This window comes from Drosophila kikkawai, chromosome X, assembly GCF_030179895.1.
Source record: "Drosophila kikkawai strain 14028-0561.14 chromosome X, DkikHiC1v2, whole genome shotgun sequence".
Classification (NCBI taxonomy): Eukaryota; Metazoa; Arthropoda; class Insecta; order Diptera; family Drosophilidae; genus Drosophila; species Drosophila kikkawai.
The window spans coordinates 12483917-12501097 of NC_091733.1; positions in this window are offsets into that span (position 1 = coordinate 12483917).

A 17181-nucleotide genomic window follows, 5' to 3' on the forward strand; every position below is an offset into this window, starting at 1 on the left:
AAGCTCAAAGTTGTTTTATGTGGAAAATAAATTGCTTTTGCCATGCCATATGGCCATTGTCCGGTCTCTGGGTTTTGTGTTGTTTTTGCTGCTGTCGTTGGGTCCTGTCAACGCTTATTTGCCAAACGAATTTACAGGCGAAAATGTGTGTTTATTTGCATATGTTGAATATAAATAAATAATTGCCGCTGCAGCAGCGTCGAGCAACAATTTATGCATATTTCGAAATAATAATTTTATTGGAAATTAAATCGTCCTTCGTCGGAGGCAATTAATGGGAGACCCAGGACCTCCAGCCTGAATCCTTGACTTGACAAAAACCAAAAAGCCAACAAACCTATACCGAAACCGAACACACACAGCTTGTTGTATCAATTGACAGCGAATAAAAATGACAGTTGGGGCTGTTGGAGGAGTAAACAAGGGTCCAGGCAAGAGTCAGGCATTTAAGTGTCCAATTTTTAGGAACCACAAACACAAAACACACACGAGGAAGACAAACAGGACACACACACACACTGGAGCAGCGGAAGCCAAGCTGCCAATCCAATCCAGAAACACGCAAAGACCCCGCCTTTCCCAGCGCCTTGACAGCATGCCGAAGGAGGAAGGACGAGACTGGGTCACACTCCCCAATCGAAGCCACTTACTTGGGTCGTGGGTCGTGGGTTGTGTCTTGGTTAGGCATCCATCCTCCTCTACCGCGACTTGCGTGCGTATATTGAAACGTATGAGCACATTATCTACGTGTTTACATCCCAATTTGATTCCCCGATGATTGCCTGCGTCCTGCTGACTTCGTCCTTGGTCCTTGCTTGTTGTTTTTGTCTCGGCAAGATTTGTTGGCAATATTCTTGAGAACGTCCGCCTCTGTCTCTCTCTCCGGCTGCTTTTCGATTTCCGTTCAACATCCTCGTATATCCTGCGAGCTTAGTCACTAACAGTCATGTCTCGGGAACAGGCAACCACCAAAAGGAGCAGCATATCCGGTTAGCTGTTCCCCTTTCCCCCTTTAACCACCCCCTCAAAAGGTTACATTGCGTTTCCCCCCTTTTCTCGCTTGCCCTTTTTTTTATTTATTTTTTTTGTTTCCTTGTGTTATATAGCCTTCTGTCTCGTGACTTCCGAGGTAGCCCTAATAACTGCTGATTGTGTGATTTCCCCGAGCCACCACCTCCGCCTCCGCCTCCACCTCCTCCTCTGCCTCTGACTCTGGACATCCCAGCAGACAAAGCAACGGAAATAAGCGAAAAAATGTCCACTAAAGATATTAAATGCGGACTTGCCGCTTTAGTTTCGCTAAAGGCTCGAAACGAAAGCGTAAACGGAAAAACAGCGGATGAGTACAATGAATTCTCAGGATTATACCCTCTAAAAATGTTGAAAAATATTATTTGGTTTCCAAAAATAATAGAATTTTGTGCCACAAAACTAACTAAATGAAGATTTTATTATTATTCATGAATCTGATAAACTTAATTATCCTTCATGAGTCTGATTCAGACATCCGCAAAACTATCGTTTTTATAACCATCATATCATAAACGAAAGTTTTTGTTTGCTGGGTCATTGCTTGTGGGGTCAGACCCTTCCCCTGCCCTACCCCCTGACTCCCCTTGGCTGGGCTGTCAGCGTTTCTGTTGGCATTGACCCTCCGGAGACCTTTTCGTACACTCATAAATGTCTTTCAATCATAATGTTTCAATAAGTCAAAATCGATTACGAACTTCATATGAAATTTATTGCACTTTCGCAAATATGACATTGACTGGTTGTAAGGGTGTGCGTATGTGTGTGTATAGGGGTGTGTACATGTTTACGACTTGGTAAAGAGGAAGAGGCGGAGGAGGTGGCTGGGCAGCCGGACTCCAATCTGACGCGCGTGTGTACCGCATTTGCGGTTTGTTTATCGCAATGACAGGGGGCTAAAGCAGGGCATAGAAGGGGGGTAGGGAAAGGTAAAAGGGGTGGGAGGTAGTGCCGGGTAATGCTAGGTTATACAGGTGAGAGAAGCCAGCTAGCGTAGGCGTAGGTGACCGCCTGCACACAAAATTGAATTTGCCAAAGGGGCAAATGTGCTTAAATATTTAGTTAAATGATTGACAGGGATTGCGGGTTTGGGGGTGTCAACCACCCCCTCCCCCTCTCCTCCTCTCCCTGGTATATTGACGAAATTATTGACTGCTGAGCGACAGGATTACCCACAAAAGTCGCCAGATTATCGCCTTGCATCTCATTTGACGCCCAGATAATATCTTTTATGAGCCATGTAGGTTCGCTGGAGCGGAAGGTCATTGGTTGGGCCACTGACCCGGGGGCAGTTAGGGTTGGTAACTAGGGGGAGGGGTGCTTTCTTTCTTCAGAGAACATATATGAGAGCACAGGAAGTCGCTTTGCCGCTTTGTGTGCTTTTTAATTTTGCATTTGCTGGGGAGAAAGCTAAAAGGAAGCAAGGAGGGAGAAGCAGGAGAGCAAGGAGCAGGTGCTAGAAGCAGGTGCTAGTAGCAGGTGCTAAAAGCAGGTGCTAGTAGCAGGTTCTGGGAAGCCAGAACCAAAACTAGAGAGAGCTAGAGCGGCGCTTAATCAAAATCATACGCCACGCTGCCTTGCATGGCGCAACAACAGCAACAAAAGGACAAGGCACAAGGACAATAAGTTTGCCTACCTCCTCCCACCTCCTCCCTCCACCCAACTCGAGGATCGGCAACGTCGCATTCATTATTTTGAAATTTTTTAGCTCGCATTTTCACAGCGCCTTCCTTCCTTCCGCAGGATGCCCTAAGAGAATTAAAGGAAAGCGCAAAGGATAGGGCTAGGATACAGCAGGGGGAAAAGCCCTCAAGCTAGCTGCTTTAAATAACAATTTCGCTATGGAGCTGGGCAAACTGGAACTGGCAGCCAGCCCCAGGTTTGCATCACCTGCTGTGTCTCTGTGTGTGTTTGCCTTAATGAATGCGACATTATGCCGCTGCTCCAAAGTCCTTGGCGCGGATTAGTGGGGGGACTCCTAACCACCTTGATTAGTATAATGCGCAATAATCGCTGAGGCAGCTCCTGCGCCTGGCCTGGGCTCTCCTCTGGTGAAAGTAAAAGTGAAAGGATTTTATTATTATTATTGCCCCCTGTTGCTTGGCCAAGGATAACTGCGGGTGGTCGCTAGTTGCGAGCAACTAGAGCTGCATAATTACATCCGGCGACCAGGCACTGTCAGCAACTCATCAAAGCAGGCCACATCGTTTTTATTACCAAAAGCCTCGACTTTAAGGTTTAGTTTTAATTAATGCCTGGACTTAGGGGGGAAAGGGGGTTGGTAAAACATTTTCCCATCTGTTTAATTAAGAATGTTATGGTATTTACATATTTTCATAATATTTTTTTTTAATTTTTTATAACATAGATTCTTTAACTAATTTAACAGGTACTCAAGTCAGGTTTCTTTTTAATTTTATTATATTTTTTATTTTATTTTTTTTATTTTATTTTTTTTTTATTTTACTTTATTTTATTTTATTTTTTATATTATTTATTTTTTAGACTACATCTTAAATTTGTTTAATTTTTAATTTTATTACATGTTTTAGTCAAAAATCGAGATTTTTACTTTTAATTTTGATATAAAAAAAAATTGGAAAACAAATTAAAAAGAAAATAAAAACGCCACTATGGTACGTATGCAATATATATATTTTTTTGTTATCGGATGATTCTGTGTTTAGTCAAGATGTTCATCCCACTCTCGGGATATACCCTACAAATTACTACATATTTTTCAATACTTTATTCAACACAAATTTTTTTAAAAGTTGAGGTATTTTATGGTATTTAATTGGCACAACTTACTTTAGCCGTTTCGCCACACAACATTTTTGAAAATTAACCATAACCCTCCCCCCTTTAAAGCACCGAAAACCGCATCAACTGAATCGGGTTTCAACAAGCTAAAAACCCTAAAACGCTAAATATAGGGAGCCGGTCAGCTAGGCCCCGGCTATTAACTACATTTGGAAATAAAGACACCCGTGTGCTGCACAGCGTCAACTGGCCACCGCTGAGGGGTAGATGGGTGGGTTGTATCCTTGATCCGACAGGTTGGGAATATAATCAAATGTGGCGCTGGTGAAATGAGCAGGGGGTCCTGGGAAAGGGTAGCAGGAAGGAGAGTAGGAGCAGGAGGAGGACCAGAAGGAGGAGCAGGAGGAGGAGCAGGAGGAAGAGCAGGAGCAGGAGCAGAAGTGCAAGCGGAAGCTGGAGTGGGAGTGGGTGGAAGTGGGTGTGGGTGTGGGTATCCCCTGTACGTTGCCAGGGTCATGACGCTCTGGCTGGTTGGCAAACAATGCTCCTGCTTAGCCTCAACAAACAAATGCAAACACCCTGCTATGGCAATGGGTGTGCGAGTGTGCGAGTGCATGGCGACTGGCTTCCGTTTCCTGTTTCGTTGTGCTGCCAACTCAACTCGAATCCTGTTTGCCGTTTAATTAGAGACACACATACATAGTACACACACAGAGACACTGGCACATCCTCCTTGCGTTACGTCATACCGCAGAGAGTGCGGGGGCGTGACCATGTGTCTGTCCATCTATGTGTGTGGCTTGTGAGCGTATAACGATGTGGTAGGTAATCAGAAACTGCTTTTAATTATTCAAGGTTCCATTCTGATGAATGAAGACAACAACGATAACAGCGGCGGCGACCAGCGCCAAACTGCGCAATAAAGGCAACAGTGAGAGGCGGCAACAGCAGCAGCAGCAACAAAAACAGTAAGAACAACAACAACAAAAACAAGGGCCAAAGAAACGGCCCACAGTCCACGGTTTGTGCTTGGCATTAAGGCAACAAAGACAAACTTGGAGTGGCTACCGTGAGATACCCTGCCTACAATGGCAAAATTAATGCAGTGAATAAACTAAAAAAGAGTAGTTAAAATCCCTACCTTAAAGCGGGGCTAACCATATAATTTTATGAATAATTATTATAAATAAATAATAATTCATAAAGTTAATTTACTAAAGAAGTGCAGCTAGAATAAAAAATATAAATAAATAATTAATAATAATAATAAATACTTAAAAATAAAATACACAAATCGGAGAAGCTACTCATACCTGTATTATCCATATCTGACAAACTAGGTGGCATCCTTAAACGATCGCAGCAAGTGGACAGTCCAGCTGTCAAATAGATATCTCGCTCCTTTCCGCTCTCTCACTCTCTTGTTATTTTGACATTCCGCCTGTTAAGCTTGCTTGTCACTGTTAAGAATCTGTTAAGGAATCTACAAAAATAGTAAATAATTAAATCAATAAATATATAAAAGAAAAATATATTTTAAAAATATAAGCTAGCCCTCAATGCATGAAATAAAAAAAAATAATAAAAAAATAAAACTCGCAATAAATAATAAATTAGTAATAAATAAATAATTAAATCAATAAATAAATAATAGAAATATATATCAATAAAAAATAAATCAATAAATAAATAAAAATAATAAAAAAAAATAACACGCTAGCCCTCAATAAATAATTAAATCAATAAATACAAATAAATATACCCACCACTGCCTCTGACATAGCCACCCTTCCACCGCGGGTTAATCTCATTACACTCCATAAATAAGATCAAATGGAAAGACAATATACCCTAGTACTCCGCCGAGTACCAGGTATAAACACTGACTGACATCCAACGAAAGGGGATTAAAATTCACAGCAACAACAAAGCGCTCTCTGTGTGTGTGTGTGTGTGTGTGTGTGTGTGGATAGGTTCTCCGCTTTTTGATGTTGCCGCTGTCCAGCGTGGTTGCACTTGCTCCAGCTTTTGCTCCAGCTCCTGCTCCTGCTCCTACTCCTGCTCCAGCTCCTGGCCCACGCCATTTAAATGTGCGCATAAAAAAGTCAAGCACTGATGGCAGCTGCAACAACACAGCAGCAACAAGAGCATCCACGGCGAGGAAAGGACGACGATATGACGACGGGAGCACTGACCACAACAAACGCAAATAAGTCACATGAAAAATGCCCATCGACGGCAATGACGGGACTGCTCTGGAATGGAGGGGGTCTCCGGGTGTTGACTGACGGGTGTCCAGTGGCGGTTGGCCAACAATAAGACGCAACACAAATAATTTTAATGCACTTCGGGCAAAGGACCTGCCTGGATCGTAGGTGAAAGAAGCACTCAATAAAGTCCCTGCTAGTAAAAGAGGAATTTTCATTAAAGAATACGATCTGAAAAACAGAGAGTTTCGCTTGTTCAAGAAAGAAAGAAAGCCATTTGAAAGCCGGTCTGTCCACTTGCCACGATCATCGTTTGTTTAACGTTGCCTGGACCGCCTTATATCAGTTCTTTTTTTTTACAATATATAAATATATATATTATATATACAATTTATTTTAAACATTTCGTACAAAAGAAACAATTTTTTAAAATATAAATAATAATGTAATCTGTTTTTTAATGTTTATAAAATTCTAAAAGAGGTAACATCATTTCATTTGTTTAAATAAATATTTTTAATATGAATACCAAAACAAGTTACTTAAATTTGCATATTTTTTTTTTAATATTTCCTATTATAAAATAAAATAAAAATTAATTAAAGATATATAAACATAGAGCTTCCTGCCGCTACAGCAACAAGTCTCATTGACAGCAGTCAGAATCCAGAAAAAATCCAGCGGCAGGCAATTAACAAGCACTAAACTGGCTGACAGACAGACTGACAGACTGACTGACGGAGCTCAACCTCCCCCATTCTCCTGGAGGGTCAAAAAGTGTTTTGTCACGCTCGTTAAAGCGGCAAAAGTTACGGCTCAGCCAGAGCCGCGGGAGCTGGAGTTGGACCAGGACCAGGACCAGGACCAGGACCAGGACCAGGACCGGGAGCTGCTGTAGCACTTGGCGGGTCACTTAAAGACCCGGCTGGGTTCAGGTTGGGTTCGCCCTTTTTTTAATGGGTGGGCACATTGTGATCGTGATTGCGATTGCGGCCTGTCGGAGGTGTAAATGCGAATGTGAATAGGATGTGGTGGTGGTGTTGGCCTGTGGTTGGGGTCCTGATTATGTGCGTGTCGTGGAACCGCGGCCTTGCCGGCTTTTGTTGTTAATTCTGTTTGCTTTAAAACGGTAAAGGGGGGCGGGTGGGTGAGAAAAGGGGTTGGACGTCTGGTCTGGCAAATATTTGTCGTATTAATGAATGCACGGGTTAATGTGTTTACCTGCGGCTGCTAACGAGGAAGGCATGTATCCTGGCCAGGACAGCCATCAATTTGAAAGACGACAACGACGACGACGACGCTCGATTGACCATCTCTCCCATTGTCCTTGTGTCGTGTCTGCGGCTAGAAAATCAATGAAACGGACGATTTCCCGGCATTGCTCATTTGCTGGAGGAAATGTCTGAGGGTCGGACACCTCGGACCCCCAAAGGGAAAGTGGTAGCCAGAGCTCATTGACCGTATTCGGTTTACTTTTACTTCGGCGGCTGCCGCAAAAACAATTTATTGTACACATGAATTTCCACTTAAGGCCAATGAAAATGTTTCAACAGTGGCCTCCGCCCGGGAAACTGTTTTAAAATGTAAATTTTTTTGTGAATTTTTTTCTCTTTCTCTTTTGGCTAGCAAGCCGGCATTAAGGCCAATAAACAGAGTAAATGTGCCATTTAATAAATGCGAAAATGCGGGGAAAGTACAAAAATACAGAAAAATACAACAAAAAAATGGAATATATATATATATATACGGCTAAAGAAATACGTAATACGTAATGCAAAATGCAAAATACGAAAATACGTAAAGCACACACAGAGAAAGGCAGAGGAAAGGCAATAAGTTAAATTGAATTAAAAACAAATTAATTAAATCCCTCATGAAGATCTGCAGGGAGGAGGAGCCAGGAGGCAGGAGCAGGCAGAAGGAGCCAGGAGAAGGCAGTAGAAAGCAGGATGAACCAGGATGAGCCAGTAAAAGCCAGTAAAAGCCAGGAGTAACCAGAAAGAGCCAGGAGAACTCTAAAGCCTAATGGCAGAGTCTGGTTTAAGGAAAAAGAAAGTAGTACTCAAGGACCTCCTCAAGCTTATTCATTTTTACATAATTAGAGGCCCGCGCGCACACCTGATGCATCACCAAAAGGAAAGGCATCCATCATGGCTGGATAATTACCAGAAACACACACACACACACACCACAATGGGCCGCTGATCAGAAGAGACTCACAACAAAATCTAATTCCACTAATAGGAATCATAAAAAGGCTAACACGCAATAAATAATGACACAGCCATGGGGCCAGGGATTATTGGAAATGCGCGGCACGTATGTATTCAATTACTAGGTGGGGGACGAGGACCTGTGGGGATCAGGAGGATGCCAGGAGTGGAGAGAATCATATTTTCTGTTATTGTGGCAGAAATGAGATTATTAAATGGGTTTTCGTATAAAACCCAATAAGGCGCCGGGCTCGGAATCAAAACAGCAGACGGCGGGAAAGTAAACATCAGAAGAAGGAAGTCCTGGTCCTGGCCAAAAGGACAACTGTCTGCTTGTGAAAGTGTAATGGTCTGTGTGGTGTAGTGTGGTGTGAGCCCCGCGTACGTGACATGTATACAGTGTTTGCTGGCCGAAAAATGTAAACGGGGAGACTCTTTTTCAGACAACGTCTTTGGTTTTTGACTTTTCAAGGTTCATTTTTGCGGACACAACACAATGGCAACAGTTGTCGGTCTAAGCCTTGGCTGTCTGGCAGCAATTTGTAACCATTTACTGATGGCCCCAGGCCGAGAGATCTGTTGCTTCTGCTAGCACGTCTTATTTGTCCACTTCATGATTATCCCGAACTCTCTATCTCTCTGGTATTCCAGTAAATATTTCAGCTTACTCAAATTAGCCTTCAGGGCGTGGCCTAGACCTGTTCTCCAAGCCTTAATTGTGGCCAGGAAATTGGCTTTAAGAGGGAGAGGATACAGTTGGGGGGGGGGGGGGAGGTGGATTCCCCTCTTAAGGTTGAACACAAATATAAAATCTCACAAAGGCTTGGCTTCAAGCTTATGCAAATTATTCAGCGGAAATGCGGAAAGCGAAATGCGAAATGGATGTCATCCTTTCACACAGGATGCTCTCACTCTCTGTCTCTCTCTCTCTCCTCTCCTCTCCTCTCCTTGCAAATCCTTCTTGCAATGTTGCAGCGTAACTTGGTGTTCGTTTGCAAATTAAAATTCAAGCAATGCCGCGGCGTATGGAAACATTTGCATTTGCAGGCGGCTCCTCCTTCTCCTCCTCCATCCTGGGCACCTCTTCACCTTTGAGTTGACTTTTGCCACACCTGCGGTGTGTTCTGGGTGTGTGTGTGTGTGTACAACAAATACCAACTGCTGATTACGAAACGAAAATTGAAAATCTTAAGACCGGAATGAAGGCATATTGAAAACGGCAATCCGGGTCACGAGGAGGCGTTGCCTTGGCCAGGAGCAAGAGGTGGAGAGGGTGCAGGGTGGAGGGTCTAGAGTCTGCCTCCAAAACTCAATCGGCATCGGCAGAAGGCCAACTTTATTTCCCCAGCAGCAGCTGTTTAGACTATGAGCCACGTGTGCCTTTATTTAAGTCAACTGTCAAATGTTTCGTTTTTGTTTTTCCAACTCCCCACCAGGCTCGTCCTTGGTCCTGCGCCTCAGATAAAGCCAGAAATTGTGTCGAAAGTCGAAACTGATTCTGGTGTCTTGCATATTAATGAGCGCGGGGGAGGTCGCCTCGGAGTGAGAAAGAGATCAAACAGCTTAGGCTGCACCAGCCAGGACTCGCAGCCAGGACTTGCTCTGCCTTCAAGACAAAAGTAATAAAGTTGCGGTTAAATTAAATTGTGCAGATGTATCGATAAAGCTTTACGAGGACAAGGCTGTCTGCCTGTGTGTCTGGGGGGGGGGGGGGGGGGGGAGGAGGTAGACTCCAGTGCAATTGGAAGAGTCAAAACCCGCCCCTTAGCATGGCTTTACCTTCTCTCCTTCACCTGGAGGAGCAGGATTGGCCACCAACAACTGATTAAAATGTTAGCCACAAAACGTATTAACATGTCGGCGCCAGAAGAACAATTTGACAGCCACAACCAGGGACAAGGGAAAGAGGAGCCAGAGCCTAGACCACGAAGCGGCGACTGGGGATACGTTGACAAAGTCAAGGGAAAAGAAAACACAGAGAGGCACAAGGACAACGAAAAACATCAGGGAAACGCAGGAGAGCAAACAGACAAAACAAATAAGCCAAGCATAAAAGTTTATATTGCGGTCTCTGATTCAACACTGCCTCCTAACCACCCCCCCCACCCCAAAAAAAAAAAACACGGAAAACCCAAGCCCGGTATAGTGATGTTCCGGCCGAGGCACAGCTGCAACGCAGGGCCATTCAAAAATTTTGACATTTTGCGTTGGATGCGTCTTGGTCTTCGCCGGCTGCTGTTTACACGCAGTAGCCAGGACAGAACCCCAGTACAGGACACACCAGGACCTAGCAAATGAGTCATAGGTTGGCATCTTGGGGCCAGGCCAGGCTGCAGACAGCAGCCCTGGTTCGAAACCCATTTACTTAATGGATATAATAAATTTTTCTACAAATTGAAACTCGTAATTTCCATTGTTCTCGCGCTGCTGCGACTCCTTGGCATGGCCTGGTCCATGCTGTGGTTCTCTGCCGAATTTCCCCAGCCCCCCCAGGACCTACTTCTGGCGTTGGCTCCCAGCTCAACCGTAAAACTACTTGTAATTACGTTAAGCATTGTGGCTACACAGTGGCCATGGGGAGTTCCTTGTGCCTTGAGTGGGAGTGGATGTGGTGTGTGGGCCTCCTCCTCCTGGTGTCGAACCCGTTGACACCAACACCAAGAGAGAGAGAGAGTGAGAGAAGAGACAAAAGTCTCGAGGATCCCAAAGAGAGGATCACAAAGACCCAGACCAAAACCTGGTTCTAATTTGTAACTGGGATAAGCATCAGTTATGTAGGAATTAGTGCCGGTAAAAATGTTGTGTCCTTAATTCGCTTTAAAGCACACAGTACATACACAGAAAAGGACCCATGCAGCAGGACCCCGCAGAACCGTAGGAAATATGTTTTCAGCTCCTTTGCCGACTTAATGTCTGGCTTCATAAATTTTATGTTGGTGATGTTTAATTTGGCAACGGTAACTCATGTCTACTTGGACTTGGGGCCCAGGCTCTCAGGGCTCTCAGCCTCGTGTCCTGCCTGGCACCGACTGCTTCATTTGGATATATAAATAAATTTGCCTCATCCTTTGCTAGGATAACACCCCACGAAGCACGGCAAGGACACGTAGCCCCCATGCTAGACAAAAGATGGATTGTTATCGCTCAAGATAAGAGCCCACACACACACACACAAACACAGAAAGTATCCCAAAATCCCCAAGCTGGCCCCCCACCCCACACCCCAACAGCGATTACCTTTTCTGGGCGCCCGACAACCGTTATTTCATTAGTGTCTGAGCTGAGCTGAGCTGCGCCAACAACACCTTGCCATTTTGCCCTAAGTACGTGAAAATTTTTCATCAGCAAATTAAGAATAGACGCTTTTCCGCCAGGATTCCCTGCTGGATAAACCAAAGTGGAAGATAATTTCCATGTTTCAAGGCATCCAAGAGGTTTTTAGATGGAAGGTGGAAATGTAAGGATATAGGATAAAGTGTTTTTCTAAAGCAGCAAAAAAAAGATCGCAGCAAGTGTTAGACCTGTCATGGTCTAACTATACAAGGTGGTCTCTTGGCAAGGGCTTACATTCTCTTTAACTGAAGCACCTTGTTTAGCTGCAACATGACCTGGGTTCTCTTGCTCTCTTCCTTTCTTTTTGCAAGAACTGCTCTCTTGTAAGGACTGCCATTCACTTGTTATCTCTGTCCAGCTGGAAATGGAAGCTTTGACTGTTTAGCTGCAACATGACCCAGGCTCTCTTTCTCTCTCTCCTCTCTTAAGCTTAGCTTCGATCAAACCAATAAGCCGCCTCTATCCCTCTCTCTTAAGCTTAGCTTAGATCTAACCGATAAACCGTCAGATTGACAGTCCTGCCACTGGCGAAATGCCAAAATCGAAATCGGAATGGCTTTGGGTAAACAAATATTTCCTGCATATCGATATTAACATTTATGGGCTCTTTAATAAGTAATTATCCGCCGACGCTGCCGTTGCGCCCAGGCTCTAGGCATTTCTACATACTAAAAAATTCAATTAGTGCTGCAAAGCCAGATAGTGAAAGTTTAATACGGAGCCTGCTACATAATAAGCATGGTGTGTGTGTGTGTGTGGGGGGGGGGGGGGGGGGGGGGGTGGGAGTGTGTGATGTGTGTGATGTGTGTGTGCGACACACAAATGTTAAATCCAAACAATGAAATCAAATGATTTAATTATAACAGACAATAAAGCAACAGAATAATTGCGGCCGGTAACTGTAGTGGCAAAGGCTGCATGTCATTGAAGTAGCCACGACCACGCCCTCTGCCGCTAGCCAGGACTGGGCAGCTGCTCCTCTTTAGGGCGTTGTAATAACCACAAAATACACAAGAGCAAGGGAGAGAGAGAGGTAAAACGAGACGAGACAGCTGGAAAGAAGAGACATTCAGAGAGAGGTAGAGAGAGAGGCGTCCGCAAACACACTGGCGAAGCAGCAACAATGAATAGCAGTAATAAAACAAACAGAAACAAAAACAAAAAACACAATTACAATCACAATCACAAATACAAATGCATCGCAAACTGCAACTGCAATAACAATTGCAATTAAAATGCATACAAAAACAAACGCAACAAACAGTAACAATAAAAAATAACGCAAATAATTCACATTGGCAGGCAGGGGTAGGCAACAACCACATGTTGTAAACTGTTAAACAATTGATTAACAACAATTAGCCGCTTATTAAATTACAATAACAACGCCTCAACAACATCGCGCCACAAAAATAACTTTTGCAATAAAGCCAATTCGGATGCAGAGCTCGTCCCGTCCGGGTCACTCCCCTCCGTCTTCTTCCAGCCCACACAGAAAACAAAAACTAGGCCTAAACCAATCAAATTAAATGTAATTAGATTAAAAAATAATAATAGAGTATGCATTAGCATAATGCAAAGGAACAAAAATTTCGGCATTCAGAAGTTATCTTCCTTTTTTTTATATAATGTATTTTGTATTTTATTTTACCATTTATTCGAAATTTTCCCGCAGTGCAGTCACAAACACGGCCACATGGTCGTGGCCTCCACCACTGGATGCGGCCAACAGCTGCCCATGGACAAGTCAATCGGTTAGAATTTAACGCGCATAAATTATAGCCACCCCTCCCCACCCACCGTTGTCTACCGTTGTGTGTGTGCGAGTGTGATTTAACGAGGTGAACCGGGTGGATGCCGGGGCAGAGCTGCCAATTATCCACGCACTGCCATCCATTCTGGCTCTGGTCCGGGTCCTGTCTCTGGCTGTTGAAGGACCACCAAAACGCCACTTGACTGGCATTAGCAGGACGAACTTCAAAAAGTGTAGCATACTTAGGGGCTTACCTGGGGCCCTGGGCGCAACGCATGCAAATTCCTAAACAACACATGCTGACAGGACAGGCGGCAGCAAAAAAAACACAAAAACAAAAAAAGAAAAAGCACAAGCCAGAGTTGAGAGAGAGTGTTGTTGATGGACTGTGAAGATATCCAGTAGGTAAAAAATAAAGTAAAGATGCCTGGAAACTGGAACGAACAACAGCCCCATGGGAAGAATGTAGCATGTCCAGAGGGAGCGGGAAAGAGCTCAAGTTAAGCTCTCTCGAGAGCAGCCGGGCTACCCTTTTGCTACGATCTTCCATCTTGTTATACCCTAAACACCCTATGGCTAAAAGGTATTAAGGAAACAAAAATAAAAACACCAAACGAAAACAACAAAAGGCCGGGGCCAAAGGGCACAAAAGTTGCAAATGTCCTAACCGCAAAATGGGCGACAAATGTGAAAAGTTTTTTGCCTTAATTTCCGACACATTTGTAGTGCCAGCCAGCCAGCCGATCAATATGCCACTCAGCGGAGAGAGAGTAATGGAAAGGGAGTTGAAATCAGAGAGAGAGAGAGAGAGAGGCGCCCATTGACACTCATTAATGTTGACCTTCTTGAAAGTAATTAAAAGTGACCCTCAAGTATAATGCTTAGTAATTTTTCAATACGCAAAACCCAGCCAGGAGCCAGGACACTGCAGTCCTTGGCCTAGCCCGAGGGCTAAAACCATTTCCATAAGCAATTTATGCATGGCGATAGTTTTCGCACACGATGACCCATACAAACAGTAGCCACAAACACAAACATACACACACATACAGCGAGAGAGAGAGAGAGAGAGGCTGGCTGGCTGGAAGGCAGGCAGAGCCTGCACACATTTCGGTTAACGAGACTTTTAATCTGTCCAAAGGTATTTAAAGTTGGCTAAGCCCCAACACTGACTGACTTTTATGGTTACGGAGCAAGTGTCAAAATGTTTGTTGACGACAATGACCCTCCTCCAGGGCTCCTGGCTGCTATGCCGCAACCACGCCAAGGAGCACAACATGAGTGGTAATTTATTTTGCCTTTGCTTTTTCCCCCCCTCAGCCACACCCCCATAAACACCAGGAGGATCCACGCCCCAGCACAAAGGATAAACCATCTAGCTAGCTAGCTCACACTCCCCTAGTTCCTTTAGGTCCTGCGACATTAGGCGCTAATCTGGCTGCAGGGCAGGGCCAGGACCCAGTCACTCATCTGGCGCTGACAAGGAGCGGCAGCCAAGGTTAAGGTATTAAAGGGGAAAAAGCATTGCACCACCAAGAGCAGGCACCACGCCCCTTTAGGGATGACAGGATGACATGACCAGCTAGGCTGGGGGGCGTTGGAGATTTAATTGAGCAGCGGCGATCATGGACCTAAAACCAAGCCTGAGGAACTCTGCTCCTTTCTAGGACCTGTTCTAGCTAAAACCTCCACCTCGACTCTGTCCACTTTGCTGTGCGGTTTATAATCCCATCTCCTCTTGAACTTCTCTCTGCAGCTCGAAGTGGATTCAAAACTGTTGGTTAAGTAACTGCCTGGGATTAATTCAAAACGTGTAAAGACGAATCGCTCAGGGACGTGTGTGTGTGTGTGTGTGTATGTCCTTGATGTATCACTTCCGCTGTCTGTTAACTTACGAGTGCGCCATAAATACGCTTGGCGGGCAAGAGCACACGCGCGGCAAGCGTACCATTTGATAGCAACACGTCTTTCTGGTATTTTCACACGCTTGAGCATCGCATTGGATTCAACGTCACGTTTTAGTGTCACACACCCACAGCTACAGGAGCAGGAGCAGGACGGGACCAGGACGAGGACGAGGACCTGGACGTGGACCTGAACCCGGACCCAACGCGCTGTCGAATGGCAACGCCTAATATGCTTATGCTGAATGCCCGGCCAGCTGTCTGGCAGCCAAAAGAGAGAGAGACAGGCACGATATCCAAACAGACGTGGCTGATGGTGTGGGTGGGGGGTCTGGATGGGTGTGTGAGGACGTGCAATCGAACCCTTTTTCGGGTGGAGCAGGCGAAAGGCCACCACCAGCCACAGAAACGAGACATAGACTGGCAGACACACACGCACACAGCACAGGGGCCCACGGGCGCAGCACGTCAATGTTGATATTTCAACTACAATATTATTTTCACTTTTAGACAGACAAGCGGGCAACCCAAAGCATACAGTTAGTTTATTTTGCAAATTATAATAAGCCACTTTGTGGCGGAGGCCTGTCGAGGCAGGACCATCAGGAGGATCTGTTTGCCCGAAACTTATTCCAGCTTGAAGCACAGATTATGTTACAGCAGGGGGGGCTTCGTTGTTGTTGTTATTATTGTTGTGAATGGAAATCAAAATCAAAACTGATACAAATCTCTAGGGATAATTAAGCTTGAAATCTGGTAGTCTACATATTTATTTGTGTGATATAATTTGGGCATATGGGAAATTTTATTGAAATTTATTAAAGTTTTTATTTTTAATATAATTTGGGAATATATTTGGGATTTTATTTTTGAAAATATAGGCTATCCTTCTTGTAGTTAAAATTTTTTTAAATCTAAATTATATTTAATCCAAATTATATTAAATCCAAATTACAATAAATCTTAAAATTCGAAAGTTAGCTTTCTTTTGTCCTCTTTCTTTTTATGTTGTTTCTTTTATGACCCTAATCTAAGGATATCATAACAAGGACCCCCTAAGAGTTCACCATCCTTACTTTTGGTATATCAGATGTGAAGCTGATGGACTGAAAGCCGGCTATCTATGACTGCTCTTAATAAGATAAGTCGCGGCCGCAAGTGCAACTAATGTAATTTCAAGGAAAAGGATGGAGACGGAGACGGAAACCCAGCCGGAGGACACAGGACATGGCCAGCCCAGAGCTGGAACGCAGCCGACAGCCAGCAGCATTTCCAAATTCAATCATCCGTGGAAAAAATTGCAGCGCCAGGAGGCAGGGAGAAAAAATGTAATTAAGCTGGGGAGTTCCTGCCTGCTGGCTGCCTTCAAAGGAGCACAAGGAGCTCCAGTCCACTCTTTCATAGAGAAAGCGAGACAAATGACAGAGATAATTAGGATTATGTCCATTATGACAGAGCTCTCTCTCTCTCTCTCTCTCTCTGGTGGAGCGGAAAAGTAATTTGCAGAAAAGGAGGACTGAGCTGGGGCAAGGTAGGTATGCGATGATGATCGTCCTTCGTCCTGACGGTGATCCCATTCCAGGCAGGACTACCCGGTGACCTACACTCCCCGTTTGCCGACCTTCGCGCGAAATGAGAAATATTGAGGCTGCGCGGCACAACTTTTATCATAAATTTCGAGGCAGTTCAGGGAGAGTTCGTTTCTGGTTAATGTAAATAAATGGCGCCCAGCCCGCGCCTCCTCTTTCAACTTTGGTTTGCCTCTTTAAGCTGCCTAGCAATCACAATCGCTGCTCCGCTCTCTGCTACTGTGTGTGTGTGTGTGTGTGTGTGTGTCCCAGTTCGAGGACTCCATCCCGGCGGTGGGATAATTTCAATTTTCCAGGCCTTCGGAAAGCTTAAACAGTGTTTATGCCTGTTAAATGCGGATCAGATAAAGGTCAACCAGACCGGTTTTGAGCTCTCTCTGGCAGCATATC